At 40.2% G+C, this 18,479-nt stretch overlaps 1 long non-coding RNA gene across 1 annotated transcript; it reads left to right on the plus strand.

Annotated features, from left to right (window-relative positions):
- The first annotated feature begins 965 nt into the window (after positions 1–965).
- Positions 966–9,751, plus strand: LOC133553657 (uncharacterized). The gene is made up of 5 exons (XR_009806968.1): positions 966–1,484; positions 6,346–6,452; positions 6,572–6,626; positions 6,708–6,785; positions 6,859–9,751. It is a non-coding gene; the product is annotated as an uncharacterized LOC133553657 (long non-coding RNA).
- The last annotated feature ends 8,728 nt before the right edge of the window (positions 9,752–18,479 follow it).

Below are 18,479 nucleotides of genomic sequence, written 5' to 3' on the forward strand. Positions count from 1 at the left end.
AAATACATCCAGGTAGTACTGAGACTGCTGCATGATAAGATGGCAGCCACAGTGCTCAGTGGCAGTGGAGATGAAACAGAACCCTTCAGGGTAGACACAGGTGTAAAACAGGGATGTGTCATCGCTCCAACACTATTCTCCATTTTTCTTGCTGCTATCCTCCATCTCACAAACATAACTCTGACCAAGGGAGTCGAAATAATGTACAGAATCAATTATTTTACGTAAGTGGTACTGTTCACTTATTAAATACACTATTTAAATTATGAATAGTTATTTGTATCAGTAAAAACAAACAATAAAACATTCCGAATTGCGGATATTCTGCCTCTAGCAACAAGTGATTGGCGGTGAAGCGACCAATCAGAGCTCGCTATCCTCTAGAGCCCGCCCACAGCCTGTTAGCTCTACCTGGTTCCACTTGTGTGTTTATAAAAGTGCTGAGTCATGACCACACCTGTCTTTTATTGAGGAGGAAGCCGGCGGGAAGACAGAAGGCACAATGGCGGAGGCAGCAGAAAATATTCCCCTGGTTGAGGGAAACCTTGCTGATGTTCTGGCGACTCTTACAAGACCCAGAGGCTAAGTTCTGTTGGAAATAAATAGTCATCTTTTCAACGCATATGACACTTTTATGTTGTAAAACTGAATACATCGAAACTTAATCCGGGCGGATCACAACAATGTTGCTACTAGTCCAATGTTTTCTAAAAAAATAATGTGGGGAAAAAGAACCTTTTTTTTTTTTTTTTCTTTGTCATGAAAAAGGGAGGTTTTTGTGGTTGGTGCACTAATTGTAAGTGTATATTGTGTTTTTTATGTTGATTTAATGAAAAAAAAAAATATTTTTATTTTTTATTTTATTATTTTTTTTTAAATAAAAATGTATAAAAAATTCTTCTGTGGCCCGGTACCAATCGGGCCGCGGCCCGGTGGTTGGGGACCACTGATATACAGTACAGCCCAAAAGTTTGGAAACACCTTCTCATTTCAACGTGTTTTCTTTGTTTTCATGACTATTTACATTGTCAGCGAAGGCATCACAACTATGACATCTGTGAAGTGAGAACCCTTTCAGAAGCTCGTCGAGAGAATGCCAAGAGTGTACAAAGCAGTAATCCGAGCAAAGGGTGGCTATTTTGAAGAAACTACAATACAAAACATGTTTTTGGTTACTTTACCTTTTTTTGTTAAGTACATAACTCCACATGTGTGCATTCCTAGTTTTGATGCCTTCAGTGACAATCTACTATGTAAATAGTCTTAAAAATAAAGAAAGCGGAGAGTGAAGCATGAACATCCGGCTTATCAAACCCTCTGATTCTTTGCTCGCAGGTGAGAACAATAATTATTACTCAACAGCCGCAGTGAAATGGCTGCATGACAACACTAACCAAACAGGAAATGGAAAGAAAATAAGAGCGCTGAGCAGGAAAACAACCCCCCAACACAGGAAAACATCACAAAACCCCCAAAAAAACAAGGTATGACAGAGCATGACAGAAGAAGAGACAACATTCTCATACTTTCTGTGACATTCTGGAAGGAATTATGTCAGTCAGCTTGGAAAAAGCTCTTGAGTGTATGCAACATGAAGGAGCCTGAAAGTGATTTATATATATGTATATATATATATATATACAGTGGGGCAGAAAAGTATTTAGTCAGCCAGCGTTTGTGCAAGTTCTCCCACTTCAAATGATGACAGAGGTCTGTCATTTTCATCATAGGTACACTTCAACTGGGAGAGACAGAATGGGAAAAACAAATCCAGTAATTCACATTGTAGGAATTTTAAAGAATTTATTTGTAAATGATGGTGGAAAATAAGTATTTGGTCAACCATTCAAAGCTCTCACTGATGGAAGGAGGTTTTGGCTCCAAATCTCAGGATACATGGCCCCATTCATTCTTTCCTTAACACGGATCAATCGTCCTGTCCCCTTAGCAGAAAAACAGCCCCAAAGCATGATGTTTCCACCCCCATACTTCACAGTAGGTATGGTGTTCTTGGGATGCAACTGAGTATTCTTCTTCCTCCAAACACGATAAGTTGAGCTTATACAAAAGAGTTCTATTTTGGTTTCATCTGACCACATGACATTCTCCCAATCCTCTGCTGTATCATCCATGTGCTCTCTGGCAAATTTCAGACGGGCCTGGCTTAAGCAGGGGGGACACGTCTGGCACTGCAGGATTTGATTCCCTGTCGGCATAGTGTGTTACTGATGGTAACCTTTGTTACTTTGGTCCCAGCTCTCTGCAGGTCATTCACCAGGTCCCCCCGTGTGGTTCTGGGATTTTTGCTCACCGTTCTGATGATCATTTTGACCCCACGGGATGAGATCTTGCGTGGAGCCCCAGATCGAGGGAGATTATCAGTGGTCTTGTATGTCTTCCATTTTCTGATAATTGCTCCCACGGTTGATTTTTTCACACCAAGCTGCTTGCCTATTGTAGATTCACTCTTCCCAGTCTGGTGCAGGTCTACAATTATTTTCCTGGTGTCCTTCGACAGCTCTTTGGTCTTGGCCATAGTGGAGTTTGGAGTCTGACTGTTTGAGGCTGTGGACAGGTGTCTTTTATACAGGTAACGAGTTCAAACAGGTGCCATTAATACAGGTAACGAGTGGAGGACAGAAGAGCTTCTTAAAGAAGAAGTTCCAGGTCTGTGAGAGCCAGAGATCTTCCTTGTTTGAAGTCACCAAATACTTATTTTCCACCATCATTTTCCACTGTAAATCTTCACAATATTTTAGGGTTCTCACGAGGAAACCTTAATATTTAATAAAACCATAAACTGCTCATTTGTGGGCTGTGAACCGAGGATGTGGTTGTGGCTTGTGCAGCCCTTTGAGACACTTGTGATTTAGGGCTATATAAGTAAACATTGATTGATTGATTGATTGATTTCCCCAGGATATTTGCCATATTTTGCAATGCAAATGCTGATAGTCCTCACAGACACATGTAAGGAAGGTGTTTGATGTTTTTAATTAACCACATTAGTGCCGTGTAAAACATTATGTTGCTACTAGTCCAATGTTTTCTAAAAAATAATGTGGGGAAAAAGAACTGAAAGCCTTGTCTATCTGTTTACTGACATATACTATTCATGTTTACATAACTTGTACTGCAAATGACTATCATCTCCACATGTTGACCCGGTATTGTCCTCCTTGACTGATAATGATCGCTATCGGCCCTGAAAAAAACACATCAGATTGTATACTTTGTTTGAAAACAGAACAAGAGCACACATTCTGAAAATGTACAAATCATAATGATGTTGGTTTTTTTACACATAAATGTTGTGGTTAATAGTATTCTTCCTTTTATTTGTGTTTTTTTTATACGATCGGAAATAATAAAATGGGATCAATGACCTCCCTGCTTTGCACTCAGCATCAAGGCTTGGAATTGGGGGTTAAATCACAAAAAACGATTCCTGGGCGCGGCACCGCTGCTGCTCACTGCTCCCCTCACCTACCAGGGGGTGAACAAGGGGATGGGTCAAATGCAGACGACAAATTTCACCACACTGTGTGTGTGTGTGTGTGTGTGTGTGTGTGTGTGTGTGTGTGTGTGTGTGTGTGTGTGTGTGTGTGTGTGTGCGTGTGCGTGTGCGTGTGCGTGTGCGTGTGCGTGTGCGCGTGTGCGTGTGCGTGTGTGTGTGTGTGAAGTATATTTATATAGCGCTTTCTCTCTAGTGACTCAAAGCGCTTTACATAGTGAAACCCAATATCTAAGTTACATTTAAAGCAGTGTGGGTGGCACTGGGAGCAGGTGGGTAAAGTGTCTTGCCCAAGGACACAACGGCAGTGACTAGGATGGCACAAGCGGGGATCGAACCTGCAACCCTCAAGTTGCTGGCACGGCCACTCTACCAACCGAGCTATACCGCCCCACTCATTGGTGGGGCGTTCATTTTCAATCTACAAAGATGAAAAAATTCATATCAAAATCAAAAAACAGGATGTTTTTTATGTAGTTTGTTCATTTTGGATATTTAACATTTGTAGTTTATATGCAAAGATACGCAGAATTGCCATTGCAACTTTTAGTGGACACATTTAGAACAACGGTTTAATTCATTCAAAATGTTGGCTCATTGTACTTGGCAAACTCATCCAGCGGGCCGGATAAAACCGGTTTGCAGGCCTGATCCAGCCCGCGGGCCGTATGTTTGACATCACTGTTCCAAACGTTTTTATTTGAAGATAAACACTTAAAAACCTGCTTAATTTAGGATTTCAAAGCAAGTTATCCATCAAAATGTACACCGAATAAAACAAAAATGGTTTTTCCGCGTACAGTATGTACAATCAACAACCCTAGATTTTACGGTATAAAACAAAACAAAACCTGGCAGTTCAGTCGCCAGAAATTTACCATTTAAAAAAACCTGGAACTCTTTTTCCAGATCTCGAGAAATTAACTTTAAAATAAAAGAAATAACAATTAAAAGCCAGTTGTCAAATTTGGGAAGATGAATGGTTCTGAGCGTGGCCAAGTTGGGAGAGTGGCCGTGCCAGCAATCTGAGGGTTACTGGTTCAATCCCCACCTTCTACCATCCGTGTCACGTCCGTTGTGTCCTTGAGCAAGACACTTCACCCTTGCTCCTGATGGGTCCTGTGATAAAATACCAACCAAGGTAATCAGAAAGGTCAACCAAAGAACGAGATTCCACTCCAGGATCTCCTCTCTGGTCAACAAAAGCACCTTGAAGATTCTAGCGGGAACTCTAATTCAACCCTTCTTCGATTACACTTGCACCTCCTGGTACCCCAGCACCTCCAAAACCCTCAAATCTAGACTCCAAACATCCCAGAACAAGCTAGTCCAGTTACTTTTAGACCTCCACCCCAGATCACACCTCACTCCAACCCACTTCTCCAAAGTGGGCTGGCTCAGGGTGGAGGACAGAGTAAAACAACTTGCACTGAGCCTAGTCTATAAAATCCGCTACACCTCCTTGATACCGAAGTACATGTCCAACTACTTCCTTAACGTAAATGAGCGCCATAACCACAACACCAGGGGGAGCTCCACAAACCACGTTAAACCCAGATTCCGATCTAACAAAGGTCTTAACTCATTCTCTTTCTATGCCACATCAATGTGGAATGCACTCCCAACAGGTGTAAAAGTAAGTGCATCTCTATATTACTTCAAAACTGCTCTAAAACAACACCTCCAGGCAACTTTAACACTTTACTAATACCCTCCTCCATTCACATCCCATCTCCCCGGATTATAAACAACTCAAATGTACTTCTAATGTATATACTTGTTCTTATGCTATGTGAACTCACTATGTTCTCTGCTGGCTGTACATATTTATAAAGTATATACTTGTTCTTATGCTATGTGAACTCACTATGTTCTCTGCTGGCTGTACATATCCTACTAAATAAGACCTACACTGTTTCAATGTCCACATTTCTCTGTTGATGCAATTGTTGATGACTGAAGTTCTGATATCAACCAAAGCTCCTCATCCCACCCCCCGGATTGTAAATAATGTCAATAATTCAATGTATATACTATGATGATTAACTTGTGTGATGACTGTATTATGTTGATAGTATATATTTGTACCATGAATTGATTAACGTGGACCCCGATTTAAACAAGTTGAAAAACTTATTGGGGTGTTACCATTTAGTGGTCAATTGTAAGGAATATGTACTGTACTGTGCTTCACGGTGGCAGAGGGGTTAGTGCGTCTGCCTCACAATACGAAGGTCCTGCAGTCCTGGGTTCAATCCCAGGCGCGGGATCTTTCTGTGTGGAGTTTGCATGTTCTCCCCGTGACTGCGTGGGTTCCCTCCGGGTACTCCGGCTTCCTCCCACTTCCAAAGACATGCACCTGGGGATAGGCCCCTCCCACCTCCAAAGACATGCACCTGGGGATAGGCCCCTCCCACCTCCAAAGACATGCACCTGGGGATAGGTTGATTGGCAACACTAAATGGTCCCTAGTGTGTGAATGTTGTCTGTCTATCTGTGTTGGCCCTGTGATGAGGTGGCGACTTGTCCAGGGTGTACCCCGCCTTCCGCCCGATTGTAGCTGAGATAGGCGCCAGCGACCCCAAAAGGGAATAAGCGGTAGAAAATGGATGGATGGATGTACTGTACTGTGCAATCTACTAATAAAAGTATCAATCATCAATCCTGGTTAGCACCTTGCATGGCAGCTCCTGCCATCAGTGTGTGAATATTTTTGTGTGAATGTGGAAATACTGTCAAAGCGCTTTGGGCTCTTTTAAAAAAGGGTAAAAAGCGCTATTCAAGTACACCATTTACCTTTTTTTTTTGCCCATAATTTTGAGTCCCTGCAGTACTTCCAACAAAGAAGAGAGTGCCAGCAAACAAAAACCCTTTGATGAATTTGTTTTTGGAAGCAACGGCAGCAGCATCCCCTCCCGAGCCCAACGTACCTGCAGAGGTAAGTTTTTCACAAAACAATATTTTAACTGTAAGTATAAGAGTCATTATTTCCGTTAGTTATCTTGTTCAATTTCTACTAAAAACAAAAACTATTTGTGTCTAAATTGCTGTCATCAGGAAGAGAATCACAGTGTCTGCGGCCGTCAGCGTGGAGGAAATGAGTCTGATGGAGGTCATTTGCTCTCAGAAAACGTGACTTTATCTTTGCATTCTGAAATATGGAAGTGACAGTAAATAATCATCACTTTTTTAGGAGAACTTTGAGCTGCCAGAGTTCAATGACAGCATCTTTGGGAGCTTGAAGAAACACTTGAACCACAGCAACTGGAAGGTGAAGCTCAGAAATAAGAACTTGACGCAGCAATAATCTGGATGTGTTAGTTACAAACGTTTTCTTGCCTCAGAGCTTTGAATGGTGGCTGGGCAACAATATCCTCTTCCAGGTGTCCCAGCTCAAGGCTGTGTCCCCCACTGCTGAGCCAGGCTACTACAAGGCATTACTACTGTATTTTACGCACTAGAAGGTGCACTTAGAATCCTTTTTTTGACGTTCATGTTGAAATAAGTGTGACTAGTAGATGGCAGTCAAACATAAGAGATACGTGTAGACTGCAATATGATGGCATTCACACACAAGAGATACTGTATGTGTAGATTCAAGAGATTCAAGATTGTTTATTGTCATATGCACAGTTAGTTTGCCGTACAATGAAAATTTTACTTTGCTAGTCCACCCTTCAATAAGTCACACGGTACTTAGCTAAAAATAAAAATAAAAAAGTATATACAGTAAGTAACATAACATTATTGCACATTCTGATTGACAGTCAACAGTATAAATATGGAGGTGACCTTGGGTCACAGCAGCAGTTAAAGTGTCTTTAGTGATCAAAGGTAAAAGGTGTCTACAGTGATGGTTCACAGTTCGGGGGTGGTCAAGGTAGCTGTCTTTTGTTCAAAAAGTTAAAAGTAAAGACGGGGGGAGCTAGCATTCACAAGTTAGCATTCACAAGCCTGGTGGCCTGTGGGTAGAAACTGTTTGTCAGTCTGGTAGTCCTGGATTTCAGGCTCCTGTATGGTCTACCTGATGGTAGGAGGCTGAAGAGACTGTGCTGGGGGTGTGTACTGTCCTTTATGATGTTGTGAGATCTCCTGGTGGTCCTGGTAGACTTCATGTCCTGTAGTGAGGGGAATGCTGCTAGACTGCACTATGATGGCAATATGACTCAAGTAAAATTGTATATGTTCCATTGAGAATATAGAACATTACACACGGCGCTCAAAAATCTATCAAAATGTTTTATTAGGACTTTGGTAAGCTATAAAGCCGCACCATTAGATGGATTGTACTGTGCTTCAACATACCAGTATTATTATGGTGTGTGTATAAGGTAAGACATATTATCAGGAGTTTTGTTTCGCTATATTATGCAAAACCAACTTTTCTTACATTCTGGTACCTACTGATCTGTATTTGGGATCTCTATAAGACCTGAAAAATTGTGCGCTTCCGCCTTTGTAGTCCATGGCGACACCGTAGTCGATAAGATTCTTCCTTTTTGTCTATCTTAAAAAGCGAAAGTACCAACGATAGTCACACACACACTAGGTGTGGTGAAATTATTCTCTGCATTTGACCCATCACCATTGATCACCCCCTGGGAGGTGAGGGGAGCAGTGAGCAGCCGTGATGACCACGCCCGGGAATCAATTTTGGTGATGTGGATTTAACCCCCAAATTCCAAGCCTTGATGCTGAGTGCCAAGCAGGGAGGTCATGGCTCCCATTTTTATAGTCTTTGGTATGACTCGGCCAGGGTTTGAACTCACAACCTACCCATCTCAGGGCGATAGCCTGTAATGCCAGGTTTCCACAGGTTTTAAAACGACTTTTGGAGATCTTCAGAAGACCCTGGCCTGAAGACTGGAGGCTACGACCTGAAGAGTAGCAAGCAAGTGATGTACTAAGGGGCCCCACTATGCAATGCATGGAATGTCAGGACTAAAATTTTAAAGTCAATACGGAATTTAACTGGAAGCCAATGAAGACTGGATGAAATGGGAGTGGGTGCACCGGTCAGAAGTACTCGACGTGCTTCCTGTGCTGCACTATTTCTGCTTAGTTTTCCCCTTTAAAGGGTTTTTACTTGCACTTCGCCTGCTATGTCTGCATCCCGGGGTCCACACGATAACGCAACAGGCAGTTTGACCCTGGTAATTAAATTTCCATTATTCGCAGTGGGAGAAATAGCATCGGCGTCCTTAGAATGTCAGTAGTATCAGTCGGTGGTCTGTAAGAGCAAAGAAGCCCTTAGGTGGGGAGGGTTTTATCTCCCCATCCAGCGTCAGCCATCAGGACCAAGTGTCAAATGCAAGCTGAGGCCGGCGGCAGCCAGCTCTCTTCTTACCGCCACGCGTGTGACCAGCAGGGCCGCTACCTCGCCACTCAGTGCTGGCGCGCCATGGGTTTGTGCTGGTGTGTGGAAGACACCGCCTCACTGGACCTCGACCTTGACTGTAGAGTTGTGACAGATGATTGGATTGATGGACGGGAGGATGGTGTTGAACATCAGGTAGGACTCATCTTTCTTGTCATCTGGTGGATGTTTGCATAATCAGTCATTTAGGCTCTTTAAAGTCCTACTGAAAGCCACTACTAGCGACCACGCAGTCTGATAGTTTATATATCAATGATGAAATATTAACATTGCAACACATGCCAATACGCCCGCTTTACTTTACTAAATTGCAATTTTACATTTCCCGCTGATTTTTTTGTTGAAAACGTCGTGGAATGATGACGTGTGTTTGTGACGTCCTGGGTTGTAGCGGACATATTAGCCAGCACCACTCACGGCTAAAAGTTATCTGTTTCCATCGCATAATTACACAGTATTTTGGACATCTGTGTTGCTGAATCTTTTGCAATTTGTTCAATTAATAATGGAGGAGTCAAAGTAGAAAGATGGAGTTGGGAAGCTTTAGTCTTTAGCCACACAAACACACAGTGATTCCTTGTTTAAAATTCCTGAAGATGAAGCTTTACTATGGATCAGAGCGGTCAAGCGAACATGGATCCCGACTACATGTCAACCGGCAGTTTTCAGTGAGAAAATTGTGGTAATAAGTCGCCTCTTACCGGAGATCAGTGGAGCTTGCGTCGTCCATGCAGCTGCCGTGACTTCCCTCAGAGACTCTGGCGTCAAAACATTGCTGTTTGTTTTTAAATCTTTACATGGACTGGCACCTCAATATATCTCCGACTTCATCCAAATTTACATTCCTGTGCGCGCTCTGAGGTCCGAGAGCCAGCTCCAGCTCGTGGTGCCCAAGACCAGACTTAAGACCAGGGGAGACAGGACCTTTTCTGTGGTCGGCCCTAAGCTCTGGAACACTCTGCCCCTCCATGTTAGAACTGCTTCCACAGTGGACTCTTTTAAGTCTCGTCTTAAGACCCACTTTTATTCTTTGGCTTTTAACACTACGTGAGTTGTGTGGTCCTCTGTCCTCTGTGTTTTTTATACACTTTTATTTTTATTTTACTGTTTTAATTGATTTTACCCTTTAAAATAGTTTTTGATCATATTTGTTTTTATATTGTTTTTATTGGTTTTATATTTATTTATTTTTTGTTTTTATTCAGTCATTGGTGGAGCATAATATATATATATACTTTTTTATTTTTTTTTACAATTGTTTTTAACATGGCTGTGCAGCACTTTGGAAACGTTATTGTTGTTTAAATGTGCTATATAAATAAAGTGAATTAGATTTGATTGAAAACACCCGTGGCCACACCCCACCGACTTTAAGGTACTATTTAACTCACTAAAACACTAGTAACACAATAGGCAGATAAGGGATTTCCCAAAATTATCCTAGTAAATGTGTCTAAAAACATCTGAATGCTCTCACTGCCCTCGCCTTTTTTTTTTTTTTTTTTCTAGGCATTCACTCTTAACTTTTCTCATCCTCAAATCTTTCATCCTCGCTCAAATTAATGGGGAACTCATCGCTTTCTCACAGAGCAGAAAAGAAACAGCAGATCAACTGGTCCAAAAAGGGAGTCTATTTAAAGGCTAGAGTATACAAATGAGTTTTAAGCTGGGACTTAAATGTTTCTATTGAGGTAACATCCGTCACTGTTACCGGGAGGGCATTGGTTTGAGGCCCCGTTCTTATGGAACAAAAACAAGAAAGCCACTTTCGTATGATCCACTACCAGCCAGGCAAAGTGTTCCAAAACAGTTTTTGATTGATTGATACTTTTATTAGTAGATTGCACAGTACAGTACATATTCCCTACAATTGACCACTAAATGGTAACACCCCAATAAGTTTGTCAACTTGTTTAAGTCGGGGTCCACGTTAAAGGGGAACATTATCACAATTTCAAAAGGGTTAAAAACAATAAAAATCAGTTCCCAGTGGTTTGTTGTATTTTTTTAAAGTTTTTTTTCAAAATTTTACCGGTCCTGGAATATCCCTAAAAGAAAGCTGTAAAGTGCTTGATTTTCACTATTTTCGAAACCACTATCCATTTCCCTGTGACGTCACACAGTGCTGCCAATGTAAACAAACAATGGGAATACCACAGCAAGATATAGCGACATTAGCTCGGATTCAGACTCGGATTTCAGCGACTTAAGCGATTCAACAGATTACGCATGTATTGAAACAGATGGTTGGAGTATGAAAGTATTGAAGAAGAAACTGAAGCTATTGAGCGAATAGCTATTGACGCTATTCATAGCCATAGCATGGCCGAATAGCTGCGTTAGCATCGCCGGTAAAATGTGCGGACCAAACGATCAGGACTTTCGCATCTCTTGACACTGGAGCAACTTAAATCCCTCGATTGGTAAGTGTTTGTTTCGCATTAAATGTGGGTGTAAGGAAACGTAATATAGTTGCAAATGCATCTGCAGGTTATCCATACATCTCTGTGCCATGTCTGCTTTAGCATCGCCGGTCAAATGTGGAGACACTCTGGTACATTCAATGGGGGTCTGGCGGCAGATTTCTTGCCAGTTGTGCAACTTGAATCCCTCCCTGTTAGTGTTGTTACACCCTCCAACAACACACCCACCAGGCATGATGTCTCCAAGGTTCCAAAAAATTGTCGAAAAAACGAAAAATAACAGAGCTGAGACCCGGTGTTTGTAATGTGAAAATGAAAATGGCGGCTGTGTTACCTCGGAGACGTCACGTTCTGACGTCATCGCAAAAAGAGCGATAAACAGAAAGGCGTTTAATTCGCCAAAATTCACCCATTTAGAGTTCGGAAATCGGTTAAAAAAATAGATGGTCTTTTTTCTGCACCATCAAGGTATATATTGACGCTTACATAGGTCTGCTGATAATGTTCCCCTTTAATCATTTCATGGTGGACTTCAACAACTGAACAGGGCTTTTCAGCTCATGCCTCTCCTGAGCAGTATTGATTATTAGCTCTGACTCCTGGGCTGCACAGTGTTTGTTTACCAATCACACTGTCACACTTCCTGTCCCTCACTAAATGTGCTCTATGCGGGAACTCACTGCACCTCTGTGCTGAATTTTCCTTCCTGAAAACTACATTCATGATAAATAAACTCCAGTCAAGCCAATTTCATGCATTCCAAACAGACCACCTTGAGACACCTGAGCAGAACCATGCTGCTAACACTTAGAGGACAACCAAATGAACTCCACTTTGGAGATGGGGCCAAGACTCACACCATCCCAAAAAATGTATTATTTTATTTAGGTAGTACCTCTTGTTGATGATATTCGCATGGTTTTCATAGGCGATTGCAACAGAAAAAGCATTTCTACCATTTAATGTATTTTCCTTCACACCCTACTGTTTCCTCTCTTGGTAAACCTACTCCTCGTCTCTTTGGTGAAAGTCTCATTAATAATGCAGCAGAGTGTAATGTAGCCCAGAGATACATAGGACATAAGAACCAGATGGTGTCTTTGAGCATGGCAGAAGCTGTGAGTATTAATATACGGTATATGTACATATATATTTTCTTTTACAATATTAGTGATTTTTCTCTGAGCGTGTTTATTTATACAGGTGTTAAAGAGTGATGGTGAAGCAGTGAAAGTGGCCATTGTACTAAATACAATCCCAGGTAAGGCGAATTACACAAAAATAGTCTGTATGTATATATATATATATCCATCCATTTTCTAACACTTATTACCTTTTGGGGTCACGGGATATGGATATATATATATTTATATTTGTGTGTTTATATATACATGTGTGTGTGTATATATACACGTGTGTGTGTGTGTGTTTGTGTGTGTGTATATATATATTTGTGTGTGTGTATGTATGTGTATATATATACATGTGTGTATATGTGTTTATGTATATGCATACATATGTATATGTGTATATATATATATATATATATATGCATGCATATATATATATGCATGCATATATATGATTATGTATATATGTATGTATATATTTACATATGTATATGTATATACTGTATATATATATAAATGTACATATACGCAGCATATGTCTGTTATACGTATATATATATATATATATATATATATATATATATATACATATATATAATATATATATATATGGCCCTGCGATGAGGTGGCGACTTGTCCAGGGTGTACCCTGCCTTCCACCCGATTGTAGCTGAGATAGGCGCCAGCGCCCCCCGCGACCCCGAAAGGGAATAAGCGGTAGAAAATGGATGGATGGATATACATATATATATATGTATACGTGTGTGTGTGTGTATATATATATATATATATATATATATATATATATATATATATATGTGTGTGTGTGTATATATGTGCATATACTGTATATATGTATACGTGTGTGTGTGTGTGTGTGTGTATATATATATATATATATATATATATATATATATATATATATACATATACATATACATGGCATGTATTGAATTGTATTTCTAGAACGTACTGTATAAGTCAAAAATTCCATAAACAAATGTTTGTTGTATATTATACAGAGTTTTTTTCCCCCTCAGGAGGTAACGAGAGTGTCTTCATTCATGAAGATGGACAACATGTGGACTACATATCAAAAGATGAGGTATTTGACTGTGATTGTGTTACACAGTTTGCTTCCTCTTTACTGTCATCTCCAAACAGAAACTGCAGTCCTTCACATTCCACCAAGCTGTGACGACAGACAACATGCAGGTAAGCACACCTCTTATTTTCATTTGAGCCCCACGACAGCATATGAGTGCCTAAAGTGAGCGTGTGACATGAACAGAGATGCCAGCAGAAGCTTCTGCAGCCTCTTGCAGAGTCGGTGTGGGGAGGCAACAGTGTGTCGCTGCTGCTGTGTGGAGTCTCCACAGACAACATCTGCACCCTCATGGAGCGTGACGTCATTAAGCAGGTGCACTGCAATACACATTTGTGTAGCGTTGCATCAATTGTCCACTGGGACTATCCAACAACCATTTATGTGTTTCTTATTGCATTATGAGGTACAAACCCTGTTTCCATATGAGTTGGGAAATTGTGTTAGATGTAAATATAAACGGAATACAATGAATTGCAAATCTTTTTCAAGCCATATTCAGTTGAATATGCTACAAAGACAACATATTTCATGTTCAAACTTTATTTTTTTTTGCAAGTAATAATTAACTTAGAATTTCATGGCTGCAACACGTGCCAAAGTAGTTGGGAAAGGGCATGTTCACCACTGTGTTACATCACCTTTTCTCTTAACAACACTCAATAAACGTTTGGGAACTGAGGAAACTAATTGTTGAAGCTTTGAAAGTGGAATTCTTTCCCATTCTTGTTTTATGTAGAGCTTCAGTCCTTCAACAGTCCGGGGTCTCCGCTGTCATATTTTACGCTTCATAATGGGCCACACATTTTCTATGGGAGACAGGTCTGGACTGCAGGCGGGCCAGGAAAGTACCCATACTCTTTTACTATGAAGCCACGCTGTTGTAACACGTGGCTTGGCATTGTCTTGCTGAAATAAGCAGGGGCGTCCATGATAACATTGCTTGGATGACAACATATGTTGCTCCAAAGCCTGTATGTACCTTTCAGCATTAATGGTGCCTTCACAGATGTGTAAGTTACCCATGCCTTGGGCACTAATACACCCCCATACCATCACACATGTGTAAGTTACCCATGCCTTGGGCACTAATACACCCCCATACCATCACACATGTGTAAGTTACCCATGCCTTGGGCACTAATACACCCCCATACCATCACACATGTGTAAGTTACCCATGCCTTGGGCACTAATACACCCCCATACCATCACACATGTGTAAGTTACCCATGCCTTGTTCACTAATACACCCCCATACCATCACACATGCTGGCTTTTACACTTTGCGCCTTGAACAATCCGGATGGTTATTTTCCTCTTTGTTCCGGAGGACACCATGTCCTCTGTTTCCAAATATAATTTGAAATGTGGACTCGTCAGACCACAGAACACTTTTCCACTTTGCATCAGTCCATCTTAGATAATCTCCGGCCCAGCCCAGCCGGCGGTGTTTCAGGATATTGTTGATAAATGGCTTTGGCTTTGCATAGTAGAGTTTTAACTTGCACTTACAGATGTAGCGACCAACTGTAGTTACTGACAGTGGTTTTATGAAGTGTTCCTGAGCCCATGTGGTGATATCCTTTACACACTGATGTCAGTTTTTAATGTAGTACCGCCTGAGGGATCCGAAGTCCTTGATATCATCCCTTACGTGCAGTGATTTCTCCAGATTCTCTGAACCTTTTGATGATTTTACGGACCGTAGATGGTAAAATCCCTAAATTCCTTGCAATAGCTCGTTGAGAAATGTTGTTCTAAAACTGTTTGACAATTTGCTTACAAAGTGGTGACCCTCACCCCATCCTTGTTTGTGAATTACTTAGCATTTCATGGAAGCTGCTTTTATAGCCAATCATGGCACCCACCTGTTCCCAATTAGCCTGCACACCTGTGGGATGTTCCAAATAAGTGTTTGATGAGCATTCCTCAACTTTATCAGAATTTATTGCCACCTTTTCCCACTTCTTTGTCACGTGTTGCTGGCATCAAATTCTAAAGTTAATGATTATTTGCAAAAAATAAATGTTTATGAGTTTGAACATGAAATATGTTGTCTTTGTAGCATATTCAACTGAATATGGCTTGAAAAGGATTTACAAATCATTGTATTCTGTTTATATTTACATCTAACACAATTTCCCAACTCAAATGGAAATGGGGTTTGTACATGTAAATAGTTCCAAGATCAACTTTTGCACCCCCCCCCCCCCCACCACTTTGTAGATATGCCTACTTGTCACACAGGTGTAAATAGATGTAAATAGATGTAAATAGATGTAAATAGATCAACATAAAGCCAAGCAAACACGACATGAACTATAACTTTGGAACAGTAACATAACTTCCAGTGTGAAGCCTTCTTTTTAGAAGTTCTTCTTTCTTCTTTTCAACCCACCGAGCTGAGCATAGGGAGCAGCCAAAAGATGTACCCCATAAATGTGTTGTGAGTTTTATTTGTCTTTTATGGGATACCACACAAAGTTCCTAGTGATGGCAAAGCAGAAACAGAGCGATGATAACTATAAAAAAAATGGATGGAAAGGAATTTCTTGCGACATATTTCATTTCAAAAGTACAATTCCGTACACATTAATTTTTAAATGCGAACCTAAATACATTTATAATACACTGCAGGGTCACAACCTGGGACCCCCATTTTTCCCACGGCCATTAAGTCACAACCCTTTGATTGAAATCAAACCAATATCCAGTTTTCTTTTTACAAAACCCAAAACCAGTGAAGTTGTCAAGTTGTGTAAATGGTAAACAAAAACAGAACACAATGATTTGCAAATGATTTTCAACCTATATTCAATTGAATAGACTGCAAAGACAAGATATTTAACGTTCGAACTGATAAACTTTGTTATTTTTTGCATCTGGAATTTGATGCCTGCAACATGTTTCAAAAAAGCTGGTACAAGTGGCAAAAAAGACTGATTAATTTGAGGAATGCTCATCAAACACTTATTTGGAACATCCCACAGGTGTGCAGGCTAATTGGGAACAGGTGGGTGCCATGATTGGCTATAGAAGCAGCTTCCATGAAATGCTCAGTCATTCACAAACAAGGATGGGGTGAGGGGTCACAATTTTGTGAACAAATGTGTGAAAAAATTGTCCAACAGTTTAAGAACAACATTTTTGAATACAGCTATTTCAAGGAATTTGGGGATTTTAGGATCCACAGTCTGTGATATCATCAAAAGCTGAAAAGAATCTGGAGAAATCAAAATGGCACTGAATTTGTCCACAAAATGTGATCTTTCACACACATATATATATTTATTGATTGATTTATTTATCTGTGCATTTATTATATACAGATGAGGAAGATGCCTATGGATTATGTTTATTAAACATTTTAAGGGCCATTTTTGACTGGCCGTCTGTGCCGTGACCCCCTGCTGAGTCAGCACCCAGCAGTACACAAAGTGTTTTAATACCTAAAAAGTCTGCAAAACAGCATGTCCTGTGCTGCTGTTGATAGCACCGTTACTGATACGGTGTTTGGAGTTGATGACCCTCGGTTTATTTGTGCTGTGTGCGCAGCTAATAAAAGAGCACTCCCTTAAAGCAAGTTGAAGTTTGCTTCTGAACATTTCCTCTGCCACCAAGGTTTTTGCACTAGGTGGACATGATATACTTGACCACCACATTATTCTCACATAGTACAACAACGTACAAGCGTGATCTCTTAACTTTGTATCTCAAATCTCCTATTAAAATGAAGTGAAATCGGCTGAAATGGTACTTGGCAACCACAGCACTATTTAAGCACGGAACAAGCCTTTTAAAAAGAAAAACTAACTTTTAAATAAGTAATATTGTATAAAAACAATTGTATTCCGTTTTTATTTACGAATTACACAATGTGCCAACTTTGCTGGTTTTCGGTTTTGTAGATGATTAGCAGCTTTTTAAAGAAATAAGGGAATGATGCTTGAAAATAATTAATAGAAAGCTTAATTGAATAACAAAATGGCACTGAATTTGTCCACAAAATATGATCTTTCACACACACACACATATATATATATATATATATATATATATATATATATATATATGTCTTGATTGGATTATCCAGAGAGTAGTGCTTGATACCGTGGTAGAGTGTAATATATGTAGGTGTGGGAAAAAATCACAAGACTACTTCATCTCTACAGATCTGTTTCATGAGGGGTTCCCTCAATCATCTCCTGATGATTGAAGGAACCCCTCATGAAACAGATCTGTAGAGATGAAGTAGTCTTGTGATTTTTTCCCACACCTACATATATATATATATATATATATATATATATATATATATATATATATATATATATATATATATGTGCATTTATTATGCACTACTAAGAACTACAGTGGTTTAATGAAGTTGTGTAATAATAATGTACAGTATCTATCCTAAGCATCCTGGGCTTGATTTTAAACAATGATCCATCCATTTTCCCACCGCAGTTTTTCCAAATTTTGGTGCCCAAAATGTGAAAAATGCCGGAAATGGTTAAAAATCCCTCCTCGGGTTTGAGTTCCACAAGTCCCCGGGAAGAACCAAAATGAGAAATGGCTTTTTTGCCGATATTCTTAATTACCGATACCGATATATACGGTCGAGGAATGAACACATTATTGTGCCTAATTTTGTTGTCATGCCCCGCTGGATGCATGAAACAATGTAACAAGGTTTTACAAAATAAAGCAACTCAAGTTATGGAAAAATGTGCCTACATGGCACTGCCATATTTATTATTGAAGTCACAAAGTGCATTATTTTTTTTAACATGCCTCAAAACAGCAGCTTGGGATTTGGGACATGCTCTCCCTGAGAGAGCAAGAGGAGGTTGAGGTGGCCAGGGTTTTGGTGTTAGCGGTGGGTGTATAATGTAGTGTAATGGAAGGGATTCTGGGTATTTGT

The sequence above is a fragment of the Nerophis ophidion genome, linkage group LG05 (assembly GCF_033978795.1).
Source record: "Nerophis ophidion isolate RoL-2023_Sa linkage group LG05, RoL_Noph_v1.0, whole genome shotgun sequence".
Lineage (NCBI taxonomy): Eukaryota > Metazoa > Chordata > Actinopteri > Syngnathiformes > Syngnathidae > Nerophis > Nerophis ophidion.